This window comes from Lepidochelys kempii, chromosome 4 (assembly GCF_965140265.1).
Source record: "Lepidochelys kempii isolate rLepKem1 chromosome 4, rLepKem1.hap2, whole genome shotgun sequence".
Taxonomy (NCBI): Eukaryota; Metazoa; Chordata; order Testudines; family Cheloniidae; genus Lepidochelys; species Lepidochelys kempii.
Window position 1 is genome coordinate 66253730 of NC_133259.1, and position 23316 is coordinate 66277045.

The window sequence follows — 23316 nt, forward strand, 5'->3', positions numbered from 1 at the left end:
TCCAAGCTCCTATGTTCTCATTTTGTCAGTGGCCTACTAAGTCTGGCTTTTATTTTTTTTGTCAGCTCAAGGATGGACTTTTGCTAGATAGCTCTATATTTATATCAGTCGGTATTTAGCACAAGGACTTTGCCCATCCCACTCACTCAATCAGCTGATCTTACCTATGACTCATTCATGGCAGACACACTTCAAAGAGATTAGAAATGTCGCAATGAAAGAGTCCAATCAACAATGAAAAATACAAATAAAAAATGTAGCTATTATCCCTCCCACTATAATATTTTCTTACCATGTATCAAGAAGATTCAGCCCTTCCCTCTTCTTTGCTTCTGCTGCTTTAAGATCTGAAGTAGCTATTCTGGAGAGTTAATGCTGGTTGCTTATTAAGAGGTGCTGTTTGGTAAGCTGTATTATTTAGGTCTCCAGTTGCTCTTGTTACCCTCTGCCTTTGTTTCTCCACTTCCCCGTTTTCTTGCTCTGAGCATTAGATCACTAGCCATTCACACATAGTAAACCCTGAGGGAAAGAAATCGTGCATTGTTATATGCACCACATACTTGCGCTTCAGTCTTTAAGCCTGAAATAAACAGTTTTCTACTGGGCATTGGACTGAAATTATCTTCTCTTTCTTGGCCACAGAATAGCCATCAATTGGAATCACTACTGGTTTTAGTCATGTTTTGAATCAGTGACCTGGAAGTGATAGGCTTCATATTACCATTTTACAAATCAAAATAAATGTTCCATTACCACCCTTTGCAGCAATCTAGGCCACATGTGTTCCCATTCTGAAATGGTAACTTCACATCTTACTAATTAGTTCTCTTTGGATACTGTTGGCTTGTGGTGGTACTGTCTGAGGGCTCTGTCAGACACATAATAAGTCTTTGATGATGCTGTGCTGTATCCTGCCAGACTAGCAAGGGTACAGACCTCTTAATCTCATTGTGGAGAGCTCTTGCACGATCAAAAATGACAGAGGTTTTGTTAATACTCATCTCATGTGTTCATGGCAGCTCCTTTTTGCCCATTCAGGAAAAGTTTGATTCCTCAGGGGCAAAACTTCTCCGTATATATCTTGATGACTACGTGTGCAGGGGACTGGACTTGATGACTTCTCAAGATCCCTTCCAACCATGTGTTTCTATAAATCTATATCTTTCTAATCTACAGTACATAACATTAGGATGGATGCCCAAATTTCAATTAAAAATAAAGTTCTTCTTGTCAGGGCTTTTGTGTAGAGATTTTCTGTCTGACTCTGCAAGCAGCCTTGTGTGTTTTGGATGCTGGTTCTGTCTGAGAGGACATATTTTAGTCTGATGTTGACAGTGTTGGCTTCCTCTTGTGTTTATGGGCATGAGAAGTAAAATGTCTGTATCCTAGTAGTAGTATGAGGGATGTTAAAGGCCAGATATCCACAGGTTTAATGCTTCTGAGTCTGATGCAGCTTTCATTTTCACAGCTCCAGATTACCTGGCTGTTTGAAGATGAATCTAATGATGTTGGGGTTGGTAATTTATATAATGTGACCTGGTGAGTGATCTTACAGTTTGTAGTTACTTGTATATTGAAAAGACAGTCTAGCTTTGATTCGGACTAGATCTACTGAAATAAGAGTTGCACTTTTGAATGTCATCACATGCATTTGTGTCCTGGGACTGGCTATAAATGCAAATCTATTCCTCTGTTACCCTCATGTTTATTTTAGCTAAAAATATATTTTATTTGTATTCTGCTAATACTCACATTAAGTGCCATCCAAATATGCCATATGTAGTCCCTGCCCCAGAGACTTTAGAAGCTAAGATAAAAAAGGCTGCCCTGAATCTTTTGGAAGGATAATGCAGTGGTTAGATCCCTAACCTAGGCAGTGGGAGATAGGGTGATCAATTCCTGTTCTGCTGTAGACATCTGTGTGACCTTGGGGCAGTCTTAGTCGTTCTGGGCCTCAGTTCCGCACCAGTAAAATAGGGCAAATAGCACAGTGGTGTTATGAGGGTAAACACCTTGATGATCGTGAGATGCTCATGTATCGTGGTCATGGGGGTTGTAAAATACCTAAGATATAATATAATAGATCCTGTTATACTGTGTCTGTAGACTGATTTACTGAACACCTGAGAGGCTCCCACTTACAGGTAGCTTCTTATGATATTTACATGTAATATATTTAATAGGATTGGAAGTGCTATGTTCAGTCTATTCAGATCATATGTTAGGAAACTATGTCTACTAAATGGGCCAATCTATTAAATGAACAAATATTCAAAAAGTGTGTGATTTTGCAGTTTCAATGAAGAATAGCTATATACAACTGCACTGATGTGCAAATAATTATAGATTGGTCCTTCTGCTATTAGGTATTAATCTATATATACTATTATGCTAACTGACTGTCCTCTCAGTCCATCTGTTAACAGGAAAATGAGTTTGAGCTTCTTCCTCGATTCGCTTTGGCACATAGAAAAAAGTTGAAATAGCCATGATTTGCCGTTAGCTGTTACATGAACATGATGTATTTTCCATTTGAAACAAACATACTGAGTTTTACTTATTTTTGCAAATAGGTACATAATACTACAATGGAGTTATTGTAGTGCAGTGGTCTTTTGGGCCTGGATAAACAGTGTGAGCTGGTATTAAGTCACTATTAAATTAGTTTTAACTAGTTGTTCATATATATTGTGCTAAGCTGCCTTTGTTTACTTTGATTTAGAGATGGTCATGAGCAGGAGATCCCTTTATTAAAAATCCTGTATAGGAATTACTTGTGTTTTAGGCTTTGTTAAAGAGCATTTACCTGGTTTTTAGAAAAAACTTTTTTTTGTGAGAACATGCACCTTTAAAGATCGGACTTGGCAATTAAGTGAACCAAAAAAGGATCCGTTTATTTTCCTGTTATGTGTGGAAACTGAATGCCTGTAGGCTTGCATTGCTGCCGGATTAAAGAAACTAGTAAAACAGGTATACGCTTGTTCATAGACTGTTTCCTGCAAGTGAATGTGAGACTTCATTGGCCTTCCTAAATTTCTTCTGGTAAACTCAGGGCATGTCTACACTTAACCAGTAGATCGGCACTGCTGCAATCGATGCAGCGAGTGTTGATTTAGTGGGTCTGGTGAGGACATGCTAAATCGATGGGAGAGCATTCTCCCATTGATTTATGTACTCCACCTCCCCGAGAAGCGTAAGGGAAGTTGATGAGAGATGCTCTCCCATCGACACAGCACAGTGTAGCCACCACTGGATCTAACTACATCGACTTCAGTTACATTATTCACGTAATGTTGCGTAACTTAGATCGATTTACTGCGCTAGTGTAGACCAGTCCTCAGATAGTAAGCTAAAGGTAAAAGATGGTTCTTGCTTAGGTTTTTCTTCGTCCCTTATTGTAACATCAGTGGTCGATCTTATTTAAAATTAAAATGTTATCTGACAAATTCAAGACTGAAACAGAAACAAGAAATGAATCATGAAATGATAGAGTTCATGATTCTAAGGAATGGTAGGAGGGAAAACAGCACAGAGAAGATAATGGATTTCAAGAAGGCAGACTTGAGCAAACTCAGGGAGTAGGTAGGTAGGTAAGATCCCAAGGGAAGCAAGTTTAAGGGGAAAAATAGTATGAGAGAGTTTGCAGTTTTTTGAAGAGACGTTATTAAGGACACGAGCAAACTATCCCACTGTGAAGGAAAGATAGGAAATGTGGCAAGAGACCACCCCGGCTTAACCACAAGATATTCAGTGATCTGAAAAAATAGAGTCCTATAAAAAATGGAAATTAGGTCAAATTACCAAGGATAAATATAAACAAACAATGCAAGCATGTAGAGGCAAAATTAGGAAGGCCAACGCACAAAATGCGATTAAACTATCTAGAGACATAAAGGGTAACAAGAAATCATTCTACAAATACATTAGAGGCACGAGGAAGACCAAGAACATGGTAGGCCCATTACTCAATGAGAGGAGAAAGACAATAACAGAAAATGTGGAAAAGGAAGAAGTGCTGAACGACTTTTTTGTTTCTGTTTTCACCAAAAAGTTTGGTAGATGTCCGATTGCTACTATAGTGAATACAAGTGACCAGGAGGTAGGATCAGAGGCTAAAATATGAAAAGAACAAGTTAAAAATTACTTAGACAAGTTAGATGTCTTCAAGTCGCTAGGGGTTTTTGAAACATTCTAGAATATTCAAGGAGCTGACTGAGGAGATATCTGAGCCATTAGTAGGGCTGTTGATTAAATGCCGTTTTAATCACACTTAAACAATAGAATACAAATTGAAATTTATTAAATATTTTCAGTTTTTCTTCATTTTCATATAGTATTCCATGTTGTAATTGAAATCAGTGTATATTATTTTTTATTACAAATATTTGCACTGTAAACATGATAAACAACAGAAATAGTATTTTTCAGTTCACTTCATACAAGTACTGTAGTGCAATCTTTGTCGTAGAAGTGCAACTTACAAATACAGATTTTTTTTGTTACATAACTGCACTCAAAAATAAAACAATGTAAAATTTTAGAGCCTACAAATTCACTCAGTCCTACTTGTTCAGCCAACTGCTAAGACAAAGAAGTTTGTTTACATTTATAAGAGAGAATGCTGCCCTATTCTTATTTACGTCACCAGAAAGTGAGAACAGGCATTTGCATGGTACTTTTGTAGCGGCACTGCAAGGTATTTACATACCAGATATGCTACACATTCGTATGCTCCTTCATGCTTCAGCCACCATTCCAGAGGCCGTGCTTCCATGCTGATGATGCTTGTTTAAAAAAAGAATGTGTTAATTAAATTTGTGACTGAATTCCTTGGGAGAGAATTTTATGTCCCCTGCTCTGTTTGACCCACATTCTGCCGTATAGTTCATGTTATAGCAGAGTCGGATGATGACCCAGCAAATTATGTTCATTTTAAGAACACTTTCACTGCAGATTTGACAAAATACAAAGAAGGTCCCAGTGTGAGATTTCTAAAGATAGCTACAGCACTCGACCCCAGGTTTAAGAATCTGAAGTGCCTTCCAAAATCTGAGAGGGATGGGGTGTGGAGCATGCGTTCAGAAGTCTTAGAAAAGCAACACTCTGATCCGGAAACTACAGAACCCAAACCACCAAAAAAGAAAATCAACCTTGTGCCGGTGGCATCTGACTCAGATGATGAAAATGAACATGCGTCAGTCTGCACTGCTTTGAATTGTTATCGAGCAGAACCCGTCATCAGCATGGATGCATGTCCCCTGGAATGGTAATTGAAGCATGAAGGGACATATGAATCTTTAGCACATCTGGCACGTAAATATCTTGAGATGCCAGCTACAACAATGCCATGCGAACGCCTGCTCTCACCTTCAGGTGACATTGTAAACAAGAAGTGGGAAGCATTTATCTCCTGCAAATGTAAACAAACTTGTTTGTGTGAGTGATTGGCTGAACAAGAAGTAAGACTGAGTGGACTTGCAGGGTCTAACATTTTACATTGTTTTGTTTTTGTATGCAGGTTTTTTTTGTACATAATTCTACATCTGTAAGTTCAACTTTCATGATAAAGAGATTGCAGTACTTGTATTAGGTGAATTGAAAAATACTATTTCTTTTGTTTTTATAGTGCAAATACTTGTAGTCAAAAATAAATATAAAGTGAGCACTGTAGACTTGGTATTCTATGTTGTAATTGAAATCAATATATTTGAAAATGTAGAAAACATCCAAAAATATTTAAATAAATGGTATTCTATTATTGTTTAACAGTGTGATTAATCAGGATTAATTTTTTTAATCGCTTGACAGCCCTCACCATTAGCGTTTATCTTCGAAAAGTCATGGAAGATGGGATTGATTCCAGAGGACTGGAAAAGGGCAAATATAGTGCCAATCTATAAAAGAGGAATAAGAATAACCCGAGGAATTACAGACCAGTCAGCTTAACTTCAGTACCCAGAAAGATAATGGAACAAATAATCAAGCAATCAATTTGCAAACACCTAGAAGATAATAAGGTGATAAGTAACAGTCAGCATGGATTTGTCAAAAACAAATCATGTCAAACCAGGGTAACAAGCCCAGTGGATAGAGTAGGAATGGTAAATGTGGTATATCCTGACTTCAGTAAGGCTTTTGATACTGTCCCTCATAACCCTCTCATAAACAAATAAGGGAAATACAACCTAGATGGAACTACTGTAAGATGGGTGCATTCCCAGAGAGTAGTTATCAGTGGTTCACAGTCAAGCCGGAAGAACATACTGAGTCATGTCCCGCAGGTCCTGGGTCCGGTACTGTTCAATATCTTCATCAGTGGGTTGGATAATGGCATAGAGAATATACGTATAAAGCTTGTGGATGATACCAAGCTGGGAGGGGTTGCAAGTGCTTTGGAGGATAGGATTAAAGTTCAAAATGATCTGAACAAACTGGAGAAATGGTCTGAAGTAAAGAAGATGAAATTCAACAAGGACAAATACAAAGGACTCCACTTTGGAAGGAACAATCAATTGCACACATACAAATTGGGAAATGACTGCCTAGGAAGTATTGCTGCGAAAGAGGGTATGGGGGTCATAGTGGACCACAAAGCTAAATATGAGTCAACTCTAGAGCTTAACGATTAATCACAGTTAATTCACGCAATTACCCCCAAAAAATTAATTGTGATTAATCGCACTATTAAATAATTGGATACCAATTGAAATGTATTAAATATTTTTGGATGTTTTTCTACATTTTCAAATATATTGATTTCTGTTACAACACAGAATACAAAGTGTACAGTGCTCACTTTATATTCTTTTTTATTACAAATATTTTCACTGTAAAAATGATAAAAGAAATAGTTTTTTTTTCCAATTCACCTCATACAAGTACTGTAGTGCAATCTCTTTATTGTGAAAGTGTAACTTACAAACGTAGATTTTATTTTTGTTACATAACTGCACTCAAAAACAAAATAATGTAAAACTTTAAAGCCTACACGTCCACTCATTCCTGCTTCTTGTTCAGCCAATTGCTAAGACAAACAAGTTTGTTTACATTTACGGGAGATACTGCTGCCTGCTTCTTATTTACAAAGTTACCTGAAAGTGAGAACAGGCATTCGCAGGGCACTTTTGCTGGTGGTACAAGGTATTTACATGCCAGATATGCTAAACATTCGTATGCCCCTTCATGCTTCGGCCACCATTCCAGAGGACATGTTTCCATGTCTGGAATTCAGGGGTCGGCAACCTTTCAGAAGTGGTGTGCCGAGTCTTCATTTATTCACTTTAATTTAAGGTTTTGCGTGCCAATAATACATTTTAACATTTTTTAGAAGGTCTCTGAGCTCTATAAGTCTATATATTATACAACTAAACTATTCTCATATGTAAACAAGGTTTTCAAAATGTTTAAGAAGCTTCATTTAAAATTAAATTAAAATGCCGATCTTACGCCACCGGCCCGTTCAGCCTGTTGCCGGCCTGGGGTTCTGTTCACCTAGGCCAGCAGTGGGCTGAGCGGGGCCTGTGGCCGGGACCCCGGCTGGCAAAGAGCAGGCAACCAGAACCCAGACCGGCAGTGGGCTGAGTGGGGCCGGTGGCTGGGACCCCAGACTGGCAGTGGGCTGAGTGGCTCAGCCCGCTGCTGCTCAGCCTGCTGTCGGTCTGGGGTTCCGTCCGCCAGCTCCTGCCAGCCAGGGTTCCGGCTGCGGGCCCCGCTCAGCCCGCTGCCGGTCTAGAGTCCCGGCCCTGTCCACATAGAGTAGGTACCTATCTTCTCCATGGTTCTAGCAATTCTCTTCCTCTGTCTGCACTGAGATGAGGGTGGGAGTGTGCTGAGAACAGGGTTGGGGGTGAAGGAGCAGGCTGGGGGTTGGGGTGCAGGATCTGGAGAGGAACTAGAATGAGGGAGGGGGCTCAGGATTGGGGCAGGAGGTTTGGGTGTGGAGTGCTTATCTGGGTAGCTCCCATTTGGTGCGAGGGGTGCAGGCAGGAACGTGGGGAGTGTGTGGAGGAGTTCCCGTTTGGAGCTCAGGGTGGGAGTGGGGATGTGGGGGTGCAAGAATCAGGGCATGGGGTGTGGGGGGGGCTGGGTACGTGTGGGGGGTGCAGGAGTTGGGGCAGGGGGTTGGGGTGTGTGAGGAGGGTGCAGGAGTCAGGGTAGGGGACTGGGGGGGCTGGATATGTGTGGAGGTGCTGGAGTCAGGGCTGGGTGTGTGTGAGTTGGGTTCAGGAGTGAGGGCAGAGGGCTGGGGGTGTGTGAGGAGGGTTCACGGGTGAGGGCAGAGGGCTCGGGGTGTGTGAGGGGGGTGCAGGGTTCAGGGCAGAGGACTGGCGGTTTGGGCTGGGGTCGTGGGGGTGCTCCCAGCCCCCTACCCTGGGCGGCTCACAGCAGGGGGCTGGAGGGGATATGCCCTGATTCTACCCCCTTTCCCGAGGTCCCTGGAGCAGAGAGCGTGCTGCTGCTCCGCTTTTACCTCTCCTGCTCATAGCAAGGGATCAGCCGCAGGGAGGGAGAGAAGGAGGGGCAGGAACCCAGCACACTTGGGGAAGGGGAGGGGGAAGCTTGCCTGTTCTGCAAGGAGAGAGCGGTGGGCGGGCGGGGGCGGAAAAGAACGGGCCGGGCCGGGCAGGATTTTTAGTGGCACGCTGCTGTCTGCCTGGGTCCGGCAGACAGCAGTTTGCCATTAAAAATTGGCTCGCTTGCCATGTTTGGCACGCGTGCCATAGGTTGGCAACCACTGGTCTACATAATACTTAGTCCTGCCATGAGTGCAGGGGACCGGACTAGATGACCTCTCGAGGTTCCTTCCAGTCCTATGATTCTATGCTGATGCTCATTTTAAAAAAAAAAATGCATTCATTAAATTTGTTAATTGAACTCCTTGGGGGAGAATTGTCCTCTGGAATGGTGGTTGAAGCATGAAGGGACATATGAATCTTTAGCGGAGCTGGCATGCCATGCAATCTTGCGATGCCAGCTACAACAGTGCCATGCAAACGCCTGTTTTCACTTTCAGGTGACATTCTAAACAAGAAGCGGACAGCATTATCTCCTGCAAATTGTAACCAAACTTGTTTGTCTGAGTGATTGGCTGAAGTAGGACTGAGTGAACTTGTCGGCTCTAAAGTTTTACATTGTTTTATTATTGAATGCCATTTTTTGATACATAATTCTACATTTGTAAGTTCAATTTTCATGATAGAGATTGCACTACAGTACTTGCATTAGTTGAATTGAAAAATACTATTTCTTTTGTTTTTTACAGTGCAAATTTTGGTAATAAAAAATATAAAGTGAGCACTGTACACTTTATATTCTGCATTGTAATTGAAATGAATATATTTTTGAAAATGTAGAAAACGTCAAAACATATTTAAATAAATGGTATTCTCTTATTGTTTAACAGCATGATTAATCGCTATTAATTCTTTTAATCACTTGACAGCCCTCGTCAACACTAACAAAAAAAGCAAACATCTTTCTGGGATGTATTAGTGGGAGTGTTGTAAGCAAGACACAAGAAGTAATTCTTCTGTTCTACTCCATGCTGATAAGGCCTCAGATGGAGTATATGTTGGCCAGAGAGTACAAGAGCTGGTAGTCGCAGGACAAAGGTTGTGAGGAAGACTTAGACAAAGGTTGTTCAAGATGCTGAAGGATGATATGAAGAAAATTGGTGTCAGTTTAGAATATGCGCTTGACAAGAATGCTTGGAGAAAAACAGAAAGAGCCACTAGTACCCATTGATGGGGCAAAGCAAAGAAGACAATTGTGTAAGTGGGAGATACAGAGAAAGAAATCAAGAACAGAACTTTCACGGTGCTTAGAATGTGTTGCTCTTTTGTTGTGCATCTCCTAGTAGCCGTCACTATGTATCAGGTTATTCTAGCATGTCTATCATCACCAGCCTTTTTCCTCACATGTTCAACTTTCTGAATGTTCTTTTTTTAATACCAGGAAATTAAATATCAAACTGTTAATGAAGTATTAAGGTTACATGTTTTAAGACAGGGAATACAACAGTTAAATGTTCTCAAATAAATTAACTTTCTCAAATCCAACTTTTCAATTCCCAGTTAGGTTATTAAATATGTACCTAAATACTTAGTGTGATGTGGGAGCGTTAGTTACTATAAGAAGCTTATGAGTAACTAACTCACCCACACTGTAGCATATGCATTTAGGTACATATTTAGTCAGGCCTGTACCTAATGGACTCTTGAGCACGGATGAATTGGGAAAGGAGCTCAGAGAGGTGGTCTTGGACACAGGCAGGGACTACTTCTAGGGTTTGTTTTCTTTCCCCAAAGCCTTATCTGCCACTTTGTAGGATGGGGCTGTAGGATAAGGGGTATATGGACATACATACTCAGACCAATTAGCAAACATGCTGTACTGCTTTATGAACAATTTGCAAGCACAGACACAATGCTAGAAGAAAGAATCGCAAATAGTTGAGTAATTACAAAGATGTATTCCTGTTTTGTGATCATTGGAAGATACTGTAGGGTACAGCATGCACAAATCACACAACTGAGACTTTGTAACTTTGTCCATATATGAACAATAATTTAAATCATGTGAACAAGCACATGTATACATAACAAGTATGTCTTCGCCTTTTGCTTTGTAACCCTAGCCCCTCATTCTTCCATCCGCCTAAGAGTAGGATCCCGTCCACTCTTGATTGCCTCACGTACCAGGTTTGCTGTGTAACCATGACACCAAAACCCACCACATGGACACTACACAGCACTCCATCATCATCAACTTCATCAAGGTGACCCCTAAGTGGAGCTGAATTATCTGTACTCTCCAAGGGACTGAACTTCTCCGCCACCAGAGAACCTGATCCTATATTAATGTGGAGAACTAAAAGAACTCTTTCGCCAACTCTGCCTCAAAGAATTCTTTCACAACAGAGACGACAACACCACCCACTTCCCCACTGACAGTCAAAAGAATCATGTAACTGGATACCCTACAGGAGATGAAATCACATACTTGATCTTATACTAATTGCTTAAGGGAAAAAAAATTGATTGTAAAATCTTTAACAAACATCACATCCATCACAATCTCTCCACTGCTGAGAGAACAGCTATATAGTCCCTGAAATCCAGCCACCAGATAGTGATCAAACCAGCAGACGAAGCGGGCACCATCAATCCTCAACCATGATAACTACATCAGTGAAGCTAACCGACAACTGTCCGACACAACCTACTATAGAGAATTCAAAGAAGATCCCACACCACAATTCACCCAATGATTTCAGGATATCAAATCCTTCCCCAGACAACTCCAAAAGAATCTCTACTACATTACCCCTCACGAACCCACCCCCATTTCATCCCCACCCATAACAATTTTATATTCAACAAACACTTTGCCCAAGCCATAGGAACAACCATGGATGCTAAATGGCTCCCCAATACCTCAGCCTCTTCATGGGCCATGTTGAAGAAGAATTTCTGGAAAAATGTATATCAGGTAATATGGTTCTGTGATGCATCAATGATATTTTTATCCTCTGGACAGAGGACCTAAACTGCCTTATAGATGTCCACTAGAATGTCAACCACCACCACTCGTCCATCAAACTCTGTTGAGAATACTCCCGTACATCAGAATCAGCTTCAACAATGCAACCCTACAGACAGCTATATACAAAAAACCCACAGATCATCACACTTACCTCCACAGATCCCAAACACACCAAGAAATCTGTTCGCTACAGCCAGGCACTCAGGTACCACAGAATATGCTCTGAGGAGGAAGTCCAGGATACACACCTTAACATGCTTAAAACCAGCCTTCACAACAAGGATATTCCACCCAGAGAAGTAAATCTTATCATGGAACGGGCCACCCAAATGCCCTGAGAGAATCTGCTTCAGTAAAGGAAAACCTGGACACTATATTGGAACCCATACGGGATATCATCAAACAATTGGAAGCCATACTTGATGGGGACCACATTCTGAAGGAAATCTTTCCCGAACCTCCTCTTCTGACCTTCAAACAACCCACCAACCTTTCCAAGTTCATCATCAGAATCAATCTCCCCACAGACCAGGACACACCAACTCAAATGACAACACACCCTGCTATAACAACAGATGCAAAACCTGTAGGCACATCTCCACTGCTAAGATGATCAATGCCCCCCCGCCCTCCCCCGCACATATGCCTTTCAAGATCCATGGGTCCTGTCAGTGCCTCATCCAGTGCATCAAAAGCCCCAACAACAGCTACTTGGGTGAAACCAGGCAATCACTATGTTTTTGAATGAACTCTCACGGAAAAATGATAAATGACAAAAACACCCTATCACTCGTGGGCAAACACTTTTTTTTCACAAAACGAAGAGGGAGACTCTCCTGTGCTTTCAGTGTTCCCGCTGCTGATGCCCAAGCAGCATAGATGAGAAAGAAGAAGCTGCCTAAGACGCCGGGCTTGTCTACACTACAACTGATGTCGATATAACGTACATCGTTTGGGGTGTGAAAAAGCCACCCCCCGAGTGACGCAAGTTGCAGTGACCTAAGCGCTGTCTACACTGGTGCTATGTTGGCAGGAGATGCTCATGGAGGTGGAGTAATTATGCCGACTGGAGAGCTCTCACATGTCAGCATAGAAGCGTCTTCACTAGACGCACTACAGTGGCACAGCTGCATCAGTGCAGCTGCACTGATGTAGTGTTTGTAGTGTAAACTTGCTCTATGCCTGTGCTGCAGCTGTGCCACTGTAGCTTAGATGCTTCCTACATATATGGACAGGGTTTTCCTGTTGGTGAAGGTAATCCACCTCTCTGAGCCAGTAGCTAGGTTGATGGAAGAATTCTTCCATCAATTTAGCTGTGTTGACAGTGGGCGTTAGGTTGGCCTAAGTTTTAGGTATAGTCCAGGTCTAAGGGAGTAAGGAACAGAAGGGCTGGGGGATGCAGGCTTAGGGGGAATAGAAGGGAGAACAAGGATACACTGGGAGGCAAAAGGAGCAGAGAGGAATAGAAGCAGGGTTGGCAAGGTCAGTAAGGGGTTAGGACTGCGGGGGGGGGAAAGGGGCCACATGGGTCTGTAATTGGTCACTGTAACATGTTCCATTCAGCACCTGACCTGGAAGTCAGGATTCCTGAGTCTCAACATTCCTTTACTATCAGCAAATAACTATGACACTTATTGGCTAAATGTGTGCTTCATCTCCCTCTAGCAGCTTGTCCACATAGAGGATGACTGACTACTGCTGCTGTCAGTTACTTTGTTAGCTTGAGGGACAGAGGTCTAAGCTGTGAATCTGAAAGTTGTAAACCTTCTGATGAACCATGTCATGTGGGAGTCAGTGTGATGTCTGTCACGTGATAGTTTTTTTTAGTTTGCTATTGAAAAAAAATTAATATGCAAAAAACTGTATTAAAAGAACACTAAAGTTCAAACATTAAAAATTTTAGACGCCTGAATTAATGGTTGCCTGTGTAACCTTAATTTGGCCCTTTTGTATGTATGCATTAAATACACAATCATAAACTGCATTTCCCACAGGATCCTTATCTCACTGAGTTCATAGGATGGATGAAGCTCACTGGAAGGGTAGCAGTTCAGTATAACTTTTCAGCCTCATCATTCATTGTGTAGCCCCAGGCCTTCCTTATCAGATACCATCCAAATCCCGCACTGACTACAGGTAACTTCCTTGTGTGTGCGCTCGAAGAGTATTGTTGAAGTGCTTTACAAACTTTAATAAATGTATCTTCACAACACATCTGTGAGGTGCTAAGCACATTTTATACACTAGGATCAGAGGCACAGATTAAGACAGAAGTATTGTCAAGTATCCATGAATATTAGGCATGCGCCTTGAGATACCATCACAGTGCTTAACATTTGTATAGCATTTCATGTGTTCAGAGCACAGTAGTTCTTTTGAGACCTGGTCAAAACTTGGAATTTCTGTTCTGCAGGAAATTCTAACATTTTGAAAATTTTTCATTCTGAACCACAAGAAGTCAAAATTCACAATTTTCTGTGAAACTGAATTTCCCGAAAATTAATTTGAGGTCAACTGAAATATTTCACTTTGATTTTGACTTTGATTTTACATTTTTAATTTTAATTGGTAACTGGTTTTGAAATTGGTATTCTAATTGCTTTAATAATAATGGGTATTGATTTGGTAATTAGTTTTGTTTGCTTGGTTGGTATGCTAACTGGTCATTTGTAATTGTCCTTACTGGTATCATATAAAAAATAAAATGAAAAAATTACAATCTGGTGCACGATTTTTCCCAGTTTAAGTTTGTGCATTTACGAAAGTGAGAGATTAGATGTGTGTGTATATCTCATAGTACTTGGTCAGAATGTTTTGTCATCTGCTTATTGATAACTAGTAAAGATTGTTTCTTTAAATAGGTGGTGCAGTGTCGAGAGGATGCTTACTAGGGAGGAGAGTAATTAACACAAAGGGTTAATTTTCCTCAAGATTTAGTGGGTGACGGATTAGGCAGGTGAATAGCTGCAGAGGTCATGAATGTAAGCATTAAAAAATCCTTCTAAAACCACTGAATCTAATCCAGGAATCAGAGTAATGGCTCAAGTGAAGGAAAGCATGGCAGCAAAATAAAGCAAAATAAGCAATGAGGTGGACACACTGGGGCTAAACTCTGAAGGGTTCTTATGGTACAGAGATTTAGTATGATTCTGCAATGGCATGGAATAATGGATAATGGCCTGGGTATTAAAAAATTAAATCCAAAAGTACCATATGGCAACATTAAGAGCAAGCATCCAGAAAGAAATTCTTCTACAGCCCTGCAAAAAAAAAAAAAAAAAAAGACTTGTTTGATGTGAATTGATATTTTTAAAATGTTGTTTTACGTTCACAGGAGATCTGTCTTATTAGACACGAATGTTTATGCAGCTTATATTCAGTCTTTGTTAAGATGAAAATGTAGTCTCTATATTTTAGTTTGCCCAAGTCACATGCTGTTGTACTTCTGGTTTTTTCATTGATTAACCTTCCTGTGCACCAAACAGAACGGGCAGGAGAGTCTATTTCAGGCTGAAGCTCAGTTGTATATTGGAGAATGTACTAATGCAAGAAGCTCCGGTGTAATTGGTTGCCATCAGACAAACAATACAATTCCTTTAAACCCTAGGAACAAGTATTTTCTATTTTAGTTTATCACATTATTTTGTAACTTCTTTTTTTATTACAATGTAGGCACATGAATTTAAATAACAAAATTAAAATTTTGAAACAAAAAATATTCATTCTGGTAAGTTAGAAATGTTGATCAAAGATCTTACCAAAATACTTAATTTCAGATTTTTTTTTAAAATGAAATGTTGTTGAAATAGACATATTCCTATAGAATGTGTCCATTTTGAAGGATTAATATTTCCTAATGGAAGAATGTTCTTTTGGAATTTTTTCATGCAGCTATAGTTCCCATTTACTTCACTTGCACTTGTGTATGCGAAAAACTTCTGTTTTATATTTCCTTTAAGGGCCAATTGCCTAGCTTCCCTAACTCTGGCATTTCCTAACTTTTGAGTACCTGACTTTAAGTAATCTTTGTTCTTTTAACATGCTTTAACATATATAGGCTTAAGGGCCACTTACCTAGCTTGCAGTTCATGTGTTAAATGCTAATAGCCACCCATGAAAGGAGGAGAAGACTTCTGCCACTCCAATTTCCTTACCCTCAGCCACCACCTTCTACTTGTCGTTATCGGTAGCGGAAAGCATAAATCATGACACAGGAGTTGTACAAAACTAGAACCAGGGAGGAAGATTTCCACCCCTCCCTCCCAAATTAAGCTTCTGTACTGGGGGGGTTTAGTTTCTGCTCTGACTCAGTGGGCTTAATTGGTGCAGGAAGATGTGCAGTATTTTGAAATTTACTCTCATATAAGTGCTCATGGAGGGGTTGTGAGGATTTGAGCTCTCGGAAAAGGAGTTATGATAAAATGTTTAGAACTCTTCGAGTGCCCCTTCAAGTCTACACAATTTCCATTCTCTCTGGAGGGAAGACTATGGAAACTTTTACCTCTGAAAAAGTGTGAGGAGTGAGTTGGATTCTAATCCAGTTTATGCATAATTAAAAGAATTATTTACTGAAGACTTGTCTACATGAACAATTAGTTTATGGCAAGCTGTGGTGTGAATCTGCACAGCACTAATTTTCTGCAGACTAACTGTTCACGTGGACCCTGCTGACATGAGTTAAGAGTTTGTTAATATGCTTTGATCTAGTCCTCTTTGAAACTGGACCAAGTCCCCATTATAGGACCAAGCAATTATAGTTATGTAGCTCATTGAAGACAATGGATATTCAGGTATAAGGGAGGGCATAATTTGGCCTTGACAAAATCTCTGGTAGTGATGCAGAAGGAAACATCCTTGATTCACTTTCATATCCCAGGTTGAGTTTGCAGAAGTGGTGGTTTTTAAAAAAAAAAAAAAAAAAGAGAAATCTTTCATTTGTCTGTAAACTTTGACCACAGTTGCTCAGTGAGAAGCAATAAACTTGGAAATCAACAATGCCAGTTCTAGTTACTTTTCAAAGTAGCATGTTCACCATGTTTTTTCTTATTCTCTGGAATTGGGCTTGTGCTGTACACTTGGTATGTCTTTAAATCAGTGATTACCTTTTTTCTTTGGGAAATGTTGATTTATACCCCAGGGAATCATGTGCATATACTACCACAGTATTTTGTATAATGGGGTATCTATCAGGGAACTACTCTCACAGCATTTTTGGTCACAGATTGGAATCCAAAGGGTTTTTAATATGACTGCAGCAGTTCCTACAGTTGTTCACTTTTCCTGGTGAGCTTCTCTAACCCATGAAGGATTTCAAAGATGACTTTGCTTGCCATTAGGTAAAGTGATTACTGCAGGTGCAGAATTTATCAATTCACATTTTTTCAGAAAGCATTGCTTGGAGTTCAAGAACTTAGTTGCTCTATTTACTGTCTATTTAAAAAAGGTTGGCAAATAACAATGAAGCAATTTTAATGTTTTATGTGTACATTGATTTATGTGTACAAATTCTTTCATAAATAGCAGCGATGAAGATATAAGGATCTTTTATGCTAAAATTTGTTAATTTTTACTTCCTGTGCTTTAGGTTTGACTTGCCAAAAAACTCTCAGCTAAATATCTGGTACAACATGTAATATTTTTAATGAACTGTTTAGCCAAATGTTCCCTAAACCATACAGAATGTTTCAAGCTGATACACGCTTATTTATCTGCATTGATAGGGAGTTCTAACACCCAAATAACATTCTGCTTTAAGCTTAACAGTATGGACAGTTTTGACGGTGGACATTGGTGAATTAATCAGCTTTACACTTTAAGTTTACATAACTTCAGATATTTTAATTACCAAAATCAGCCAGTTTCTTAGCACCTACGAAAGTGATCTTGCACTAATTTCCCTGTGCATATCACCATGATCTAGCATAAACAGAATCTGCTAGTGGTGTTTTGGCAGATGTTAAGACTTGCTAAGTGTTATGCATGTTGCATGACACTCACATCTGCCTTGTCATACCTGCCCACGTATCAGGTAAAATATCCTGCATAGTGACTCTCCTCCCCCCGCCCCCCCATCACTAAAATTAAAAATATTTAGCCTATGTGTAAAGGGCTGGGAGCTAGGAGACATGAGTTTTGATCTCCTGTATTCCATTGACAGCTGTTAATTTTTATGAGCAATTCCCAATGCTTATATACTGGCCAAGCCCTCATTGCTATCTTGGGAGGCAGGCATTCACTTATTTGACAAATAAGGTAGCAGAGGTTACACCAGACAGTGCTGGGAATAAAACATGGGTTTCTAATGTGACAGACCCAAGTTTTAACACTTATCCACGCTTCCTCTCAGAATAAATGCACCACATCTGTGTTCTTGGTATTCCATTGGTAACCACTGCTCTGATGATTAGACCTCTCTGGTTGCAGACCCAAGAATAGAATCCAGGAATTCTGCTGTGATGCAAAACATTCCATTGCTATCTCACAAATGGTTATCCATTGGCAAAGTGTGTATAGTATATCCATTAGGGGCTGAGCCACATAAAAGATAAAACAGCTTACTTCTCTTATTTTTTGTTCCTTTAACTCAAGTGGAAGAGGTCTGTGATGTCTATTTGAAGGTCCTGTTGAAAATCCATGTGAGGGGAAGAAAAGGTTTGTGATCATGTAACTAAAAACTATCCACATGCAAATGCAGAAGGGGGTCTGTCAAGCTTCCTTCCCCTCTCTGAACTCTAGGGTACAGATGTGGGGACCTGCATGAAATTGCCCCTAAGCTTATTTTTACCAGCTTAGGTTAAAACTTCCCCAAGGTACAAACTATTTTACCATTTGTCCCTGGACCTTATTGCTGCCACCACCAAGCATCTAACAAAAATAATAGGGAAAGAGCCCACTTGGAAATGTCTTCCCCGCCAAAATCCCCCCAAGCCCTACACCCCCTTTCCTGGGGAAGGCTTGATAAAAATCCTCACCAATTTGCATAGGTGAACGCAGACCCAAACTCTTGGATCTTAAGAACAATGAAAAACCAATAAGGTTCTTAAAAGAATTTTAATTAAAGAAAAAGTAAAAGAATCACCTCTATAAAACAGGGTAATCAGATTCAAAACATAGGGAATCCCTCTAGGCGAAACCTTAAGTTACAAAAAGACACAAAAACAGGAATATACATTCCATTCAGCACAACTTAATTAAACAAACAGCCATTTAAACAAAACAGAATCTAACGCATATCTAACTAGCTTGCTTACTGACTTTTTACAGGAGTTCTGACCTGCATTCCTGCCCTGGTCCTAGCAAATGCAAACACAGACAGAGAGAACCCTTTGTCCCCCGCACCCCTCCTCCCCCAGCTTTGAAAGTATCTTGTCTCCTCATTGGTCATTTTGGTCAGGTGCCAACGAGGTTGTCTTAGCTTCTTAACCCTTTACAGGTGAAAGGGTTTTTCCTCTGGCCAGGAGGGATTTAAAGGTGTTTACCCTTCCCTTTATATTTATGACAGGGTCAAATTAAGGTTGTATAGGTAACCTCAGTTTTGACATTTTCTAACTTAAGTGCTTAATCTTAAACATTATTTGTATATAAAATATATGTCTACAACCCCTTAAGTTGGGGCTGAATGCTTCATGGCCTTACCAGTGAGCTACAAAGTCTTTAACATTGAGGCCACCAATTCTGAATGCAGCCGAGCTGTGAAGGGATTAAAAGATGTTCCCATATAATGGATATTTGATGACCCCTGTATGAGATAAGTTTGGGGGTTCAGTTCCAGCATTCTTAGACCAAACTAATCATCATGCTTTGGACTATTTGGTAGAGGTCAAGCACTGAATAGGCCATGAGGACTGAACTATCCCTCTTGCCTGCAGATGAAGTCTGTCCTCCCTGTTATCAGGGTTGAAGCATGCTGACAGAACAAAGTTCCCTGCTGCCACCCTGTGATAAACAGGGGATTTCATTCATCACAGATGTCAGTCAAATGCCTTTTACCAGTATAAAATCCAAACAACTTTTAAAGATGAAATTTGTTAGATGCAGAGAGCTCAAATTTCTATGCAGTGTCATACATAGAGCTGCACAAAACTTGCCAGCTATGGATGCTTATAGAGAATTAGACTGAGACCATTTAACTCTTTCACCTGTGAAACTGAACTTGGGGCCTACAGAACTGAAAGGCTAATGTGTGATCCCAGTATGGCCATTTTTTTCTTCATCTAATTTGAAAGAAAATATCACTAACATGTCTTAGCACATTAGGTTATTTTAAATTAAGCCTAATAGTATTCTACTTATGAAGCCTCTAAGCGTCAAACCCTATTGGTGGTTGGTGTTCTTTCCCCACCCCTTCCCCAGTTATCTTCAGAATGTCATTTAAGTTGAAATATTTTTAAATATCCTTATCTGTCGCTAATGACGGTTTAGATGATTGAACTGAATTTAAAAAAATCTCACTTATCTCAGATTGTGCTCTTTACTCTTTGCATCTCACTCAGTGACAGCGAGCAGTGATCGTTGTTCAAGCTATCTCATTCTTTTACTCTAGTACTATTACAGTGCTGTAATATTTGGGTTCTTAACCCTGCAGAGAACTATTTACATTCCAACTGTCTTCTCTGACCCTTAAATTTTATTAAAATGTTTTAATTTAAGAGGGCTTGTAAAGCCCTTTTTTCCCCTTCCAAAATCTAAATGTTGGTTCTGAACTGCCTGATATGGTCTCTTTTTAAACAGCTTGATTGTGTGCTAGGAGAGAGTAAGAGTTACACTATATTTTGCTATTATACATATTTTATATGTTATACTTCCAGCAATTATCTGGGTATTTGTGAGGACAGCTTTGAGAATTTAAATGGTGTGAGGGCATAACTTAATATGTCACATAGCTGGAGGAGAAACAGTGGCACACAATTCTAGACTTTATATGCATTTTAAGAAATGTCAGGCAACCGTAACTGATCTAAGTTTCCAGTGAACGAATCCTAGTGTATTGTGCATGTATTCTACCCCTCATCTGTTATATATGGTTGCTTGTCATTTGAGGGCAATGGTCTTCCTATAGGCATATTTCCTTACAAATACAAGCACAGTGAGTATCTTCTTTAAATGATCAAGGTTTATATCTTAATGTAACTACAGTTTTGAAGGTTTGCAGCAAAATAAAATTTTGTTGAGGGTAATTGTTCTTACTGGTTCGCTAACATCAGTCAAGGAGCAGTTGGGAATAGTTGATGTATTTTTTTAAATGTATATGGAGTTGTACATATTCTGACTGTATCCTTCTGCATGTTATTCTTGTCTTAAGTTTTAAGTAGTGTGGGGGCAGGAACTCTTTTTTTTTTTTGTGCCTGTTGACAGCATCTGATACATTGGGCTCCCATATTTCATTAATATAACCATGCCTACAGAGAGACAAAGGTGTTAATGTAACCCAGTCACTGTCCAATATTAGACAGTGTTTGGTATATAGAGACCTCAGCCTGCTTAGTACCTTGGCAAAAATCATTGAAAACCCTTTTAACCTTTTATAGAAGATACAGAAAAAGAAGGAAAAGCAGTTAAAAGTGTTTGATGTGTAAAATATTAAATAAAGCTTTTGTTTTAACAACATCTCTTGTTCCCTTTTCCTTTAGCTGGAGAGAGGTTTTAGAAGGGGAAAAACCCTTGTTTGACTGTCTTAGATTATATCAAGAATGGTAATAACCATCCTTTATGGGGAAAAGAGAAGAAGTTAGTTGAGGTGGGCTGGAGCTGTCATTGTGTTGCTATTAAAGTCCAGTCCCATTTCCTAGAAGGCATAACAATACGAACCCACACATGGGGAAAGAAGAGAACAGAAAAGATAGAAAATGCAGTTTCTGTCTCTGGTGCTGACTCTCACTTGCATTCTCGCTGATAGAAAAACACAGGCACAGCACCTGGTCTTAACAGCCGTTCTGAGACATGGTAAACTTGTGCCAGCATTGGGCTGGTTCGGGCTTTACTTTTAGTTGCCTCTTTGCTCCTAGGCTTCCAGAATGTCATAAAATATGCAATCTTGGCTGGCTAAACTAGACTTTTGTTAAACAGAAGGCAAAAGGAGAGCGAGAAGGAAAAAAAAAGAAAGGTGGTGTGGGGAGAAAAGGACATAAGGGAGTGGGATTTGCAAAGACTGACATGCCAGGTGATGGGTGGGATTCAACTGGAGCCAGTGGAGGAGGTGGTGTCATCTGGGTCTCTCTTTTGGTCCAGTCTGGTTAGGACATCTCTTAGGGTCACAAAGAGGAAAGCACAGTGGTGTCGCACTGGATCACAGGGTTCCATGGGATAGCTGGGTTAGCAGCCATGAAGGAGAAGCTCACTCCTTCCCCTTCATTCAGTCATGCAGCATTTGCGGTAACCCAACCCCCTCACCCCCCGCCTATTTTTTTTGAAAGGACCCCCAAAAGGGAATGATAGCGGTATAGCCCATCCTCTCATTACTTTGTCCACCAATTAGGCCTAATTTCCAACACAGCAGTTTTGTTTCATTAATTTCCAGTCCCACACTTCTCCTGTTTACCAGGCATGGTCTTAATAGTTCTTGAGTTATAGCAATAGGACTTTTGGTTTGGACTAACTCAGTCTTTCTGACTCCCTTGTGCACCTTTTCTCATCAACATTTGTTACAGGTTATTGTGACACTTTATGAACTTTTATTCAGTTTTTCACAGTTAGGTTCAGAATTATGGTAAATATATAGGCCCAGTTATTACAGCAGCACAAGTAAACTATAAATAATTAATACTGTCACTCTCCTGTCTATTACTGTTTGTGTAAGAGTTTGGGTAACATCTTACTAAAGGAGTTCAGGATTTTTGGCGTGGTGATGAATGCCAGTGCTGAAAATAAACCCCAGCTCACTCACAGCTGACGATGGGAAGGGATTTGCTTGCGGGAGTAAAAGTATTACTCTTTTTACTTTTGCTTTGCCAGTGACCTGTAACAAGATGAAATAATCTTTAAAAGTATGCATTTCACATGAGGAAAGCTAACATGCCCTTGGGTATTGCTGGAACTTTTTCCACATTGTTTTGGGCTACTCTCCTAACAATGGAAATGTTGATCTGCTTTATCCTTTAGAGTAAATAATCAAGGCTTCTTGCACAGTGTGGCACCAAACCTGTATTATGCAATGAGCCCTTCGTATTTCATGCAACAATCTGTGGAGAATTTATTGATTTACTGAAGAAACTTCTAAGAATGAAGTGTCTGAGATACTAACAGAAATATGTAATCTGTTAATAGTGCTATAAAGGACTAACAATAACCTTTTTGTATCTAACTTTAAGAAAGGCATTGCAGGTGATCCTAGGAATTAAAGACAAGTGAGCATTCTTTCAGTGTGAAGTAGACTAGTAGAGAAGAGAATTTAAAATAGAACTGTAAAACACCTAGATGAACAGGCTATTGTTAGTATATAGGTCTGTTTGTTAGCCTGGGATAGAATTTTGGGTTTTACTTTTTAATATTTTATATTAAAATTAAAATATTAATATTTTATATTAATATGTGTAAACAAAGAACAAAAGACTGTGTGTGTTGCTTTTGCCTAGTTAGATGGGTTTGTTAGTGCAATGGGAACAAATAAGAGCAGTCAGTGTTACAAGGTGTGATGGGAGTGTAATATATGAGCACACTTTAAGATTGCCTCAAATCTCAAGGCAAGGTCAAGCTACCAGTTGGGAAAGGCAAAGGGGGATTGGAGGGAAGGAATAAAACACTAAAAGACCAACGAAATGCCTGTCCCTGACCGTA

The 23316-nt window shown here is 39.9% G+C and overlaps 1 protein-coding gene across 13 annotated transcripts in view; it reads left to right on the forward strand.

Moving 5' to 3' along the window:
- The window catches only part of KLHL2 (kelch like family member 2), a 105384-nt gene that overhangs the window by 14876 nt on the left and 67192 nt on the right, over positions 1 to 23316 (forward strand). The window contains exons 2-4 of one of the 13 annotated variants that reach the window (XM_073341548.1): positions 1469 to 1539; positions 13539 to 13680; positions 18133 to 18195. The exons of 8 other annotated variants lie outside the window; for them this stretch is intronic. The gene's annotated coding sequence lies outside the window, so the exon portion shown is untranslated. The remainder of the gene's footprint in view (positions 1 to 1468; positions 1540 to 13538; positions 13681 to 18132; positions 18196 to 23316) is intronic. 4 more of the 13 variants (XM_073341551.1, XM_073341546.1, XM_073341550.1 and 1 more) reach the window with 4 other exon arrangements.